Source organism: Amaranthus tricolor, chromosome 17, assembly GCF_026212465.1.
Source record: "Amaranthus tricolor cultivar Red isolate AtriRed21 chromosome 17, ASM2621246v1, whole genome shotgun sequence".
Classification (NCBI taxonomy): domain Eukaryota; kingdom Viridiplantae; phylum Streptophyta; class Magnoliopsida; order Caryophyllales; family Amaranthaceae; genus Amaranthus; species Amaranthus tricolor.
The window spans coordinates 18,333,387-18,346,542 of record NC_080063.1 but is presented as its reverse complement, the minus strand read 5'-3'; positions in this window follow the sequence as shown (position 1 = coordinate 18,346,542).

Genomic DNA, 13,156 nt, shown 5'->3' with positions numbered 1-13,156 from the left:
TTTAATGGACCCCACACCATCCTTAATAACCGTGCCCAAGCAAATAAGACATCTAAATTGGTTCGGAGGGAGTATGATACAAGAAAAGCTTGTCCACATGTCACACTATCGATGAGTGTTTTGGTGCTCATTTCATGCTTTGCTCAATTCATTGTCGCTGTCATTAATGCTGAATTTTCAGATTTAGTTAGTTATATTTATATTAATATTCTATCTATAAATAAAAGTCTTTTCATCTTTGTATAATAGAAATTCATTATTTTGATGAATGTTGTGACTTTTGATCAACTTCGTAGACTTAATAAGATATGGTTTTGATTAAATGTAGTTATTTATTATTTAATAACAGTGGAAGGCTATTCCAGGTCCACAAAATTTAAATAACAAGCCCTTTGGTTACCTCTATTAAATTTAAATTCTACTATATAGTGTAATTTTTTGTTTTTTATTTTCCCTCGTTCATCCTGTTTTATGATGCGTCAAAGAAAAACCGCAGCAATTGTTACGCAGCAGATAAGTTTTTTTCCACTAGTGTATATATTATCAAGCTCTAAGACAAGAAAAAAGAACATTATCCATCGATTTAAATAATAAGCCCCTTGGTTTATTAGATTTGATTTTCGTGTTTATATGAAAATAAAGATATGATGAGTTTAATTGTTATATTTGTTTATTTTTAAGTGGTACTTTTTATTTTACTTTGTTCTCCTTACTTCAATACACTAATTTTTTAATTGAGATTAATGAAATTGTCGTTTGGTCTAATTTTTTGAATGCAATTCAATACATCTAAAATAATATCGTGACACTGCATTTTTTGCATTTTTTTAAACATTGAAATTTATTTTATGAAATTAGGGGTGTCAAACAGATCGGGTTGGGTCATTTTCAGGTTCGGGTCATATATAAATGGTTCAATAGACCCTTTGAACCTGATCTGTTTAATTAAATGGGTCAGAAATTAAAACCCCGACCTGATCTGTAGTAGGTCGGGTCAACCTGCTAAATACCCATTTAACCTGCTTTTTTTTTTCTTTGATTTTATTTGGTTTTTTCAGGTCATTGAACCCATATATTTCAGGTCATTTGACCCATATACTTCAGGTCATGTGACCCATTTTTTCAAAATTTAAAAATTAAACACATAAACATTCACGTTTCATAATAAACATGCTTCAAAGTTCTTGAATAGAAAAATCAAGATCAGAATAAAATCAGAGCATTAGAGAATAGAAAAATAAAAGGCAAAGAGGCTTAAGCTTCTTGAATCGCAAAATCAGAACAAACCTAGAACATTAAAGAATAGCAAAATCAGAACAAACCTAGAACATTAAAGAATAGCAAAATCAGAACAAACCCAAAACATTAGAGAATAGCAAAATCAGAACAAACCCAAAATAAGACATAGCAAAATGCCGAAATGGGTTTGTTCTTATCAAGATAAAAAACCAAAACCCAGAACAAAACATACAAGCAAAATCAAATTTAGAAGAAAATCGAAGTACAACAACAAACTGAAGAACAACAACAAACGAAAAAATCAAAGAAAATGGGAGACACAAGAGAGAAAAAAAACTAAAATAACACACTAGTGGAAAAAACCTCATTTTCTGCGGTTTTTTGGCCATAATATGCTGCAGTTTTGGCTCTAAGCAATAGTGATAGCAGCAAACTGCCTATTTTAAATGCTGCGGTTTTAAACCAAAGCAAAAAAGTGCAACAAGTGCTGCGGGCCACAAAAAAACCGCAGCAAATACTCTTAACTATTTGCTGCGGTTTTTTTGTGGCCCGCAGCAAATCGTTGTTATTTATTATTTTTTTTCTTTTTTCGTTTAATACTAATAATAATCCAATAATAATGTACAATGTAATAAACAATGATTAATCCAATAATCCAATGATAATCACAAATAATCACCAATAATCTCCAATAATCACCAATAATCTCTTTTTAATAAAAAACTCTCGATCGTATATATAATATAATAATATGTACGTACATATATATATATACATTAAAGTCCTAAAAATCTAAACTAATTACAATTTACCAAGAACAAAAATTAGCAAGATACGCGGCAATCTTGTCTTTTAATTCACGCATTTCTCCATTTCTCAAATGGCGTGTTTCCCTTGGAATTGCGTGTTTCCCTTGGAATGTCGTATAAAACCTATAATATAATATAAAATTAAAAGATTAATAAACATTAGATTTTACCAATAATAATATAGTAAATATATATATTATAATTTAAGAACGTATCAAATACTTACGACATCTATGTTTTCGACTCCAACCTCCTTCACGGATTTTATAATATCGTCCATGTATTTCAGCGTGTAGTAGCCGCAATCAACGAAATTAGAAGGTTGTTGAAAGCACTAAGAGAAAATAGATGTTAGTGCCAATACTAACCACTTCAACACAATAATATATACCAAATAGTGTTGTGTGCCAAGTTTCGTGCAAAACAAACCAAGTTTGAACTACTTTATGCGCGAAAGTGCCAAAAATGCTTAAAAATGCTTTAAAATGCTTAAAAATCCTTAAAATTGCAACTTAACACGTAATTTCTAGCATATGACTATGATTTACAATTCTAACCACTTCAACACAATAATATATACCAAATAGTGTTGTGTGCCAAGTTTCGTGCAAAACAAACCAAGTTTGAGCTACTTTATGCGCGAAAGTGCCAAAAACGCTTAAAAAGCCTTAAAATCGCAACTTAACACGTAATTTCTAGCATATGACTATGATTTTCAATTCTAACCACTTCAACACAATAATATATCACAATACCTTAGCCAGGGGCCCTTTAGCATCCCGAGCCCCTTTACGCTTGTAGCGCGATAACCCACACCTAGGACACTCTTCTAAGTTGTCGTTTTCATTCCGATACAACACACAATCATTCGGACACGCATGAATCTTCTGGTACTCTAAGCCGAAAGAACACATGAGCTTTTTGGCATAATATGTCGACTTTGGAAGTTCATTTCTCTCAGGAAGCATCTCACCTAACGCTGCTAATAACATTGTGAAACTAGCGTCACTCCAATTGAACTTTGACTTAATATTGAAAATTGTCAACACTGCTGTTAGTTTGGTGAACTTTGTATTTCCAGGGTACAAAGGCTTTTGAGAAGACTCTGTCAACAAGTCAAAAACACGAAGACGTTTTCCTTACTCATCCTCGACTCCTTCCATCATCTCATCAACACGATCCACATCCTCATCGACATTCTCTTCATCTCTCTCATACCCATCAACATGATCTATTACATCCTCATTGACAGTAGCCACATCATTGACGTCCTCAACAACACGTTTGTCTTTGTAAACTCTCTCCTCACCATGCCAAACCCAAACATGATATTGAGGCCTAAACCCATATCGAAGTATGTGCTCCCTAAGGATATCAACTCTATCTACCTTTGATACATTGCCACAAGTAACACATGGGCAATAAAAACCAACCCCCCCCCCCCCCCCCCGTCCTAACTTGATGTTCAACCACAATACTACAAAATTCTAATACGCCATCAATAAATTCTGACGATTCAATTCTTCCATATATCCAAAAACGATCTTTTGTCATCCTAATTAGTGTGATTAATTAATTCAAAACAAAAATAATACACAACTTTTAACATATATACTTAACGAACTCTAATTAACCACAAAATTAAGTAATAATCATTCATTTAACCTTAATATATAATATTAATAATAAACCATCATAATCTATAAATTGTTCAAAAAATATGCATATTCTAATAAGAAGATTGTTTTAACCCAAATAATAATAAATTTAACCATAAACAACCCTAATTAAACCTAATTCACAAACTATAAAAAAATTATGATAAATTTAAAACTTAAAAACCACAACTACATACACATAAGAAATTACTTAAAAATATAACAAAACATGAAATGTATGATAAATTTAAAACTTAAAAACAACAACTACATACACATTGATAACTTATGATAAATTTAAACCTAATTTACATAATCAAAATGAAAATTATACCTTGAATTTTCGTGGGTTTTGGGTTGTGTATAACCTATACAATGAAAAAAAAAATTAGTATAAAAAAAAACTATGCCCTAAAACGTACACAATTAATGAAGCTTGAACAATAATGGGTTTGAGAACTAAGCTTTAAAAAATTATACCTTGAAGAAGAGCAAGAACTAAGCCTAAATTTCGTGGGTTTAAGAAGAGCAACAACAATGTACGTACAGTCGGCAGTTTAAAGCAGTAGATGATGAAGAAGAGCAAGAAGAGAAGAGCAAGACCAAAGATGATGAAGAAGAGGGATTGAAGAGAACGAAGAAACAGTCGTGCAGTGGGTTTTTTGAAGAGGTTTTTAAAAGAGAATGCGAAAACAGTAAGTTAATGAAACAAGCGCAGAATGAAGATGAATGTTTTGCATTTTAACGTTAAAAGGCGGATTTTTGAAGAGGTTATATGCTGCGGGCAAAGACAAAATCGCAGCATTTGATGATCCATAATATTATTTGCTGCGGGCAACAAAACAAACAGCAGCATTTGTTGAAGTTATATGCTGCGGGCAATACAAAACCGCAGCAATTGAGGTTCCATAATATTATTTGCTGCGGGTATCTAAAAAAACCTCAGCATTTGTTACCTATTTTTTTTCTAATTCTTTTTCCTATTTATTGCTGCGTTATTTAATTAATTGGGTCAAAAATCTAAACCCAAAGCCGCTAATTTCGGGTCGGTTTCAGATCAAGTTAGCAGGTCGGGTCAGCTTTTGCCAGCCCTATATGAAATTAAATAAAATAAAACACATTTTTGAAGTAGGATCTCTCATACGACAAAGATGATGTTATCCAAAGCAACCTTATTTATGGTAATCTCTATTGTAAGGATGTCTTGCAAATAAGTTATCTTTGGAGGAATATGTTGATATATATACTTTGTACTTATAAGGTAATATAGAACATCGGTCTTCTCATTTTATATTATTAATTAATATGATCATATTATTTCTCAGAGCTATTCAAAACTTGCTTGAATGAGATTGTAATATATTAAAGTATGCTACTATTGACTATTTACACGTCATTCATAGAGGTCCTATTTGCCTTTTTGTGTAAAGATTACACTTTATTCAATAGACTAATTCAATCCTAAATATTTCTAATTGCATATAATTAAATTAAAAATTATAAAAATTAATACTAATAAATTTTACGTTGAGATAAATCAAACAAAATCTCAGTTAACTATATTTTTACATCTAAATTAAGAATAAAATTTAAATTAAAAGTGATTAGTAAATAATTTCAAAAAATCAAATGAGACGAATCATTTTATCTTTTGAGAGACGGATTCTCACAAGGGTAGTTGATTAAGTAAATGATAGATAATTTTTTTGGAATAGTAAAATTTTACGTTATATTATTTTAAATTGAAATATAAATATGTATTGTTACTTATATAGTAATATACATACATGTGTCGTTATTGTTTAATCTCATTCATAATTTAAACCCTTTTTATGTAATTTAGCAAGATTGATTAAAAATACATTGTGAATCTGTTATAATAACTAATATAAATAATTAAAAAATCATAAAGGAAATAATGTGAGAATTATAAGAGGGGTTAAATCTAAATCTTAATTAATTAAATAAAAGCAAGTAAATAACAAACTTGTTTTTATTTTAAGAGGAATTTAAAATTAGTGAGAAAAGTGGCAAGCAACAAGTAACAGCTGGTGTCATTAAGGAAAGAAAAGCGTCAGTTTTTAACATCAGTAGTGTGGGGCCCAGCCTAGTTAAAAGAGTATTTACCTTTTTTAGTTTTGTTTCTTTATTAATCCCTCTCATGTACATTCAACACGTGTCCATCCATTGACGTGGCGCTGAAGCCGCATTTTTTTGGATTTCAGTATATATTTCTATTTTCTTCCCTAAACATGTGACTATGTGAGTATTTCCTTGAAATTTAATTTTAATTTGGAGTAATTTTATTGTTTTGAGTTATTAAGAAATTTTTGTATGAGACGGTCTTACCATTAAAAAAATTTTATATTTAAATTAAATAATTTGATAATAAAAACTTTTATTTTGTATGTTTTTTGTTTTAAAGTTGTCTCACCGTAAGATGGCTTTGTAACACAAACTGTTATTAATTTAATACTACCTTTATTTAATCAGTCAAACTAGATTATACTTTAATGGTTTTTTATTACTTCTTTTTTTGGTTATTAATAGGGTGAGTTGAGTCACTTACCTATGCTTACAAGTATATTACCCATATTTTATTTATGAATAATTTAATAATTTCAACTTTGGAGTTTTGAATTTTTACGAATTATAATTTTAATGTTTATTTGTGAATATAATTACTAAAGTATCATAGTCTACGGTAAATATGCCAAATTTCTATATTTTTGACCATCCAACCTAAAATTTTGGCCATCAAAATGGTCGGAATTTTGTGATTTGACATAAATACTATAGACTATGATACTTTGATGACTATAATTTTCAAAAAATAAACATTGAGGCTGAAATTCGCAAAAGTGCTAAACTTTGAGACTATAATTTACAAATTATTTTTTATTTATTGTTTAGAACTTTATGATTTTTTTAATATTTTTTTAGTTATGTTATTAGTATTAATGTTTATTTGTTATGTTGATTTTATAAAACATGCTCATCTTCCATATTACATTGTGGTGTTATTTGTGTTGTGCTATATTGCATTGCTTTTATTGGAATATAAAATAGTCACGTAATACTTCCTGTGAATCCAATTAAATGCAATATGCTTAATTCTGATCGATGACACAATTAGTAATGTAATATGATGACGCAATTAGGATAAAAGCCCAACATTTTATCAACTATACCTTCGATTGGGAATTTTGGGATTCAGATTTCATGTCCTTTAATTTTCTTTGGACTTGAATTTTTGGACATCGACCAAGTTGGATTATGCGATTAAAAAATTTGCATAACATAACCACATTATGTCTCTATTAATATTAACGTATAAACACTTGTATAAAATAAACTATACGTACTCTTAATTTTGGACAATGTTGGAGTCAGATTATCGATTTTTCCCGAAATTTTCTTGTTATCCGACTTCAATTCGGAATCAATTTATTTTAATAGACTTTGATTTTTCTCCTTTGGATTCGAAATTAGATTTTTTTCTCGAATCAAGTTGGATTTGGGTCGAATTCCATTCTAAAATTCATAATTAGGGAATGATAACTTTAGGTGGTGATCTAGAGTTATGTGATTGATTGATAGTATATCACAATCTACGTCATTGCATATCTGTATTTCATTTGGCCCGTATTTATTACAATACACACATTATACATATTATGAGAATACAATGAGAATACAAGAAAAACAAGAAAAAATATAATACTTTATAGAAAAGTAAAAATGTATGTAATAAAAATAAAAATATAAAATAAATATGTAAATATGAATTAAATACAAATCACATGGTCTCTTGAGAGACCGTTTCTTTGAGAGACGATCCCCAAGCCCCAAGTCCTTAATGCTGATTTCACTAATAATATTGAAAACAAAAACTTAAACAACATTTAAATTCAGCAGCTAGCAGAGCTCCTTTATCAAGACACTTTTCATATTCCAATAAACATTATTAACATCTCTTTTTATATTATCGGTAGAAATACCATGGATGCTTTCATGCAAGAATTCGATATTCAGCACAGTCATCTCTAAATTGTGATATTTTTTAGAAGGAAGAAGAAAGGCTAATATTTGGTTCTTAATTTTTTTTGAAATTAAACCCCCAATTATTATTTTGTTTTTTAAAATTATTTTTTATAAAAATTAATTGAAATAAAATCCCCTGTTGTTGTTGTGAGGAGGAAGAAGAACACAATGACGTTGAACATGATGATGATAATACAATATGTATTACGTGTACTGTAAATTGGCATTAAGTCTGATGTAAGTAGGTATCAAGTGTGTTGTAAGTTGGCATTAAGTATAATGTAATTGGCATTACGTTTTATGTAAGTCGGCAGTAAGTCTGATGTAAGTTGGCATGTATTAAGTGTACTGTAAGTTGGTATTAAGTCTGGTGTAAGTAGGCATTAAGTGTGTTGTAAGCTGGCATTAATTTTGATATAAGTAGGTAATAAGTCTGATATAAATTGACATTAAGTATGATGTAATTTGGCATTAAGCCTGATATAAACTGGCATTAAGTCTGATGTAAATTGGCATTAAATATGATGTAAATTGGCATTAAGTCTAATGTAAGTAGGTATTAATTGTGCTGTAAATTAGCACTAAATCTGATGTAATTTGACATTAAATTTGATGTAAGTAGGCAATAAAGTGTGTTGTAAGTTGGTATTAGATATGATATAAGTAGTTATTACGTATGAATATAATATAAATTTACATTAAGACGATATAAGTAGGTATTAAGTGTACTGTAAGTTGACATTACGTGTGTTGTAAGTAGGCATTAAGCGTGCTGTAAGTTGGAATTAAATCTAATGTACGCGTGTATCAAGTCTCATGTAAGTAGGCAATAAGTGTATTGTAAGTTGGCATTAAGTCTGATGTAAGTTGGCATTAAGTTTGATCAATTAGGCATTAAGTATACTATAAATAAGCATTAAAGATGATATAAGTAGGCATTAAAACACAAAATCCTTAAAATGTAAAACGATTAAAAATACACAAAATCTTTGTCATAATATATACAAATAATAACAATAAATGATTTCACATAATTTAATAATCATAAATTTTCTTAATAATACACACAATTAAATTGTTTTTTATTGAATCCCCTACACACTACTTCTTTGAGATGTATTTTTTTACTTTGATTTTCTTCGAACAATTAACAATCATTGAAGCCTTATTTGATTCACAACAACAATTTGTGCAGGTGTAAGCTTGATCTCTTCTTTACCATTACACAAGAAGAGATGTAGTTTGCATTAGTATAGATGTCTTTATCAACCCTGTGTATACAAAACAATCATACAAAATAGCATTAAGTGACATAAACAAATATTAACAAGAATAATCATAAATTTAATATTACAATATACTTAATTCCAACTTACAGTACACTTAATGTCTACTTACATCATTCTCAATGCCTATTTATAGAAAGCTTAATTCCTATATACAGTATACTTACATCATCCGCTATTGATATGGTTATTCTACAGTTTCAGTTTAATTGTATTAAATGATAGTATTCTTAATTTCAGATTACATCAGACTTAATGTCAATTTATATCAAACCTAATGCCAGTTTATATCAGACCTAATAATCACTTATATCTTACTTCATCCCAATTTATCTTAGATTGAATACCACCTTATGTCAAACCCAAATACCAAATTATAATAGATATAAAGCCATCTTAAATTAGACCTAATGCCAATTTACATTAGTCTTGATGTCAACTTATAATATATTGAATTCCAAATTAAATCATACTAATATCAATTTATGTGTTATATAGTGTCAAATTAAAACAAAAAAAATTCCCACTTAAAGCATATTTGAAGCCAATTTACACAAGATTTGATACCTATTTATATCAACTTAAAGCCAATTTATACTAAATCTAATGCCTATTCATATAATGTCAACTTACACATACAGAAAAAAAAAAACGATTTAGAATATATTAAATGCCAATTTATAACATTATAATATCAAGTTACAATAAACCTAATCCCAAACTTACAATAGAATATACCATCAATTTAAAACAAACAAAAACCCAATTTCACACATATTAAATGCTAACTTATATTAGTCATAATGCCAACTTATAATATATTTAAAGCCAATTTTTAGACCTAATGCAAATCTAAATTAATAAATATGTAATATCTATCAGATTTAATGTCAAATCCAATAAATATAATCCCAATTTATATAATTATAAATGCCAACTTAGATAAGATCTATTGCCAACTTACTTACAACGTTCAATAAATATAAACAAATATTAACAAGAATAATCATAAATGTAATATTACAATATGCTTAATGCCAATTTATAGTACACTTAATGCTTACTTACAACATCCTAAATGCCAACTTACAGAAGACTTAATTCCAACTTACAGTATACTTAATTCTAACTTACAACACACTTAATGCCTACTTACATTAGACTTACATAAGAATTAATGACAACTTATGTTAGATTAATGCCAACTTATAACAGTTATAATGTCAACCTATAACATATATAATGTTAACTTACAATAAACATAATGTCAGCTTACGTTAACTTAATGTCAACTTACATCAAAGATAAAAGATCAGTCTTTAAATAAAATAAAAAGCAACAAATAACTTGATAGAGAATATGTTTAATTACATAGTATTAAACGAATAATTACAATAACAATGATAAATATGTCAAAAATACCTTAAAAACAAAAATAAATAAATCAACAAATAAATGGATCAAACTTATTTAACTGTGAACAAAGAAGAATAGAGAATATGAAAAGATGAAAAAATTAATTAAACTTGTTGATTCAATACGTAATAATCTGAATTTTGAGAAAATATGAGAAGAGAAAGCTTGAGGATGGAGAAAGGAAGAAGAAAGATGAAGTGGTTAATAAAAGAAAAAATAACTGACATAATTAATGCACAAATAACAAGATATCCCTTTAAAATTCACAATTTCAATTTTTAAAAAAAACCTAATTTTTATTTTTTTTAAAAAAATTATATTATATGAGCTGACTTATGAAATATTGTGTTTTTAAAAGACCGTATTTCATAAGAATTTAATACATATTACCAAATACTTCTAGTTGGAATATGGATCGACCTTAAAGGAAAGGGAATGGGAAAGTGACACGTGTAGGGTTATGTAAGAAGTTGATGGGCCCAACGGAAGATCACTCGAATCTTAGATGGACCTAACATGAAACACACATCTTCCACTTAAAAATTAACACCTATAAATTGTCTTTATTTGAGCAACAGTGATAGGCATATAAAGAAACTCACAATTTTACTACTACTAACATTAACATTTTATCAATATAATACACTTCTATTTATTTATTTTTTCATAATTAAGAACCCGGAAAGAAATAAAGAAAATAAATTTTTTTAAGTACGAGGTAGGCTGAGAAAAGAAAAGGCCATACGGCAACGAGAATTAAACTTAGTTTTTTTCATAGAGAGAGTTGGAATATTAAGTAACTCCCATTTAAGATGAATAAATTGGTACGTTAATGATAAATTTTAAAGATAAATATTTTTATGAATGATATTTTTTAACGTAAATCGGTGAAAAAGTCTAATTTTAAACACTATCAGAGCAAGAATACATGTTAAATCATCCTCAGAATCGATTCTCTATTAGTTTCTAAGTTAAAATAACATTTTATTATTGAATAACTTTCCAAAAATAGAGAAATTTATAGATTTTTAATTGGGGAATTTTATTTGTTTCAGGTTTTTAAATATTTATTATGTAGATATTGTATTATTTCAAATAATGAAATCTTTTTTTTTAAAAAGGTTAAAGAATTTATTTACAAGAATTAATTTACTTGAAATAAATTTTATAGAATTTATTTACTTCAAATAATTTTCCATCTTGAGTTGTCCTCTTATTTTCTATCATTTTTATTTTGGATAATAGTCTACTGCTTTTCTTTTAATCTAATCCGTACATCGCAAATTTATTTTAATTTCATATATACAATTCATTTTCTCTTTATCATTATTATCAATTACTTTTTTTACAAAAAACAATCCCCATTCTTTTTGCTAATATCTTAAGAGACAGAAAAGTACTAATTTTAGCTTTAAAAAAATAAAATTCATTCAAGACTTGTTGAAAATAGAAACATTGAAGTAGTTCTATAATGGTAAGAATGATAAACTATTAACATAAAATATAAGTAAATAGAAGTAATTTTTACAAAAAGGTAGATTTAATTATTTTAAAATAAAAAAGTTAGATATTTGGTTAAAAGTCACGGGTCTTAGGGTCCAAGTTGCTGATGTAAATTAATAAATAAAATAAAATAAAAAATATCACTTTAAATAATTAAAATAATACATATGATGATTTGGATATTGTCCATGCTTAATTATCATTGCATGTTGGGCTAACAATTCAACGTGAAATTGATAAGAGAACATAAAAAAGTTGATTTATGAAACGTTTTTATTTGTATTATAAAAAGAAACGAGACATTTGTATCAAAAAAGATATTGTATAATAATTACTTTATAGCATTATAAATAAAAAGCAACAAACATTTCAAACTATTTTGATAGCCAACAAAAACTCATGGCTTCTTCTTTTTATTTTTAAAAAGAAAAATATGTGAAAATTTAAAGAGCCTCATATTAATTTTCTAATTATAGGTGGAAATAGTGAGAATGATATAATATGGAAAATATTACTTATTTTAATTAAATCAATACCATATTTTTAATCAATCTTTATAGGGGTAAATTTGGTGTATGCTCTCCCTCTCACAAGTTTTGCTATATTTTTCATTTTGGTATGTCTAGAAATACTATAAATTTATTTTTAGCAATAACCCACTCTTTTTTTTTTAATTATCCTTTTCACATTTAACTTATTTTTTCATTTATATACTCATCCTTTTTGCTTCCTTATGAATATCATTTTTTGTCTATTTTTTCATAATTCTCAACAAGTGACCTGATGTTCAAGTCAACAACTAAAGTACTTGGAAGAAAACTAAACTTAAAGTTCATCCCAATAAATACAACAATTAAAATACGACTTGAAAATTATTTTTATCAAAATTTAGCCTAGTACATGTAATTTTTCCTAATTTTTATTATTTTTTTTGATATATATTTTTTGAAAAATTAGGATGAATTATTCATTCTTTCACTCCGTTATATACTTCCTTTATAATAGGATATAAATCATTTTTCATGTCATTTCCAGTTCCTTCCTCTATATTCTCTCCTTTTTAGGAAATAGAAAAAAGTTTTGTTTTTTTTTTTAACATAAAAAATGATTTTTATGAAATTGTTTTTCAAAAAAAATGACTTAAAAATATGATTTTTATGAAATTTAAATCTCATTAAAGCCTAACCTATAATAAAAAAAA